We start from the raw sequence: 1,564 nt of genomic DNA on the forward strand, positions 1-1,564 counted from the left end.
CGATATTCCATAAGCATGCAATTTCGCTACAAGCTGCTTGTGTGGTACAGTGTGAAAAGCCTTCCGGAAGTCCATAAATACGGAAACGATCTGAAATCCCTTGTCAATAGCACTCAACATCTCATGCGAATAAAGAGATAGTTGTGTTTCACAAGTACGATTTTTTCTAAAGCCATGTTGACTGTGTGTCAGTAGATCGTTTTCTTCGAGGTAATTCGTAATGTTCGAACACAGTATATGTTCCAAAATCCTGCTGCATGTCGACGTTAATGATATGGGCCTATAATTAAGTGGATTACACCTACTACTTTTCTTGAATATTGGTGTGACCTGTGCAACTTTCCAGACTTTGGGAAAGGATCTTTCGTCGAGTGAACCTTTGTACATGATTGTTAAGTATGTGGCTAATGCATCAGCATACTCTGAAAGGAACCTAATTGGTATACAGCATGGACCAGAAGACTTGCTTGTATTAGGTGATTTAAGTTGCTTCACTATTCCGAGAATATTTACTTCTACGTTAATGTTGGCAGCTGTTCTTTATCCGAATTCTGGAATATTTATTTCGTCTTCTTTTGTGAAGGCATTTCGGAAGGCTGTGTTTAGTAACTCTGCTTTGGCAGCACTGTCTTCGATAGTATCTCCATTGTTATCGCGCAGAGAAGGCATAGATTGCCTCTTGCCGCTAACGTATTTCACATACGACCAAAATCTCTTTGGATTTTCTGCCAGGTTTGTGGAAACTGTTATAAGCATCTCGCATTGAAAAAAGCACTCCGTCTTCAGGCCACAAATGGCCCATCGGGACCATCCGACCGCCGTGTCATCCTCAGAGGAGGATGCGGATAGGAGGGGCGTGTGGTCAGCACACCGCTCTCCCGGTCGTTAGGATGGTTTTCTTTGACCGGAGCCGCTACTATTCGGTCGAGTAGCTCCTCAATTGGCATCACGAGGCTGAGTGCACCACGAAAAATGGCAACAGCACATGGCGGCTGGATGGTCACCCACCCAAGTGCCGGCCACGCCCGACAGCGCTTAACTTCGGTGATCTCACGGGAACCGGTGTATCCACTGTGGCAAGGCCGTTGCCATCTCGCATTGAAGTCCGCGCTAAATTTCGAGCTTCTGTATAAGATCGACAATCTTGGGGATTTTGGGTCTGTTTGAATTTGGCATGTTTGCCTGAAGACTGCTGTTCTGTCTTTTAGGAAATTTTATATGTCTTATTAAGTCGGAAACGTACGTACCCTCAATCAAACTTAACACATCAGTTGTGCTTATAATTAGTAGTAGTATCGGTTTTGATGGATGCGCCTATGTCTCACGAAAGAGCGAAGAAAAACCGACATGAATATTTTCAATAGCTGATACACTGGGGTACCAACCACACCTTGTCGCACGAAAATGCCCACGAAGAAGCGGGAACTTCTTATGATGGAGTAAGGAGCACGATCAGTAGCCAAAGGAGATATAACAGTCTTACTGCTGCGTACAGTAGCACCACCACAGCTCTGTTAGCATTCCTCTTGCACGGGGAAGTCCTGGTTTGATGTTACATAGTTTT

The 1,564-nt window shown here is 44.6% G+C and overlaps 1 pseudogene; it reads right to left on the minus strand.

Annotated features, from left to right (window-relative positions):
- Positions 1–973: 973 nt before the first annotated feature.
- LOC126212716 (5S ribosomal RNA) lies at positions 974–1,090 on the minus strand (annotated as a pseudogene).
- Positions 1,091–1,564: the final 474 nt, after the last annotated feature.

The sequence above is a fragment of the Schistocerca nitens genome, chromosome 1 (assembly GCF_023898315.1).
Source record: "Schistocerca nitens isolate TAMUIC-IGC-003100 chromosome 1, iqSchNite1.1, whole genome shotgun sequence".
Classification (NCBI taxonomy): domain Eukaryota; kingdom Metazoa; phylum Arthropoda; class Insecta; order Orthoptera; family Acrididae; genus Schistocerca; species Schistocerca nitens.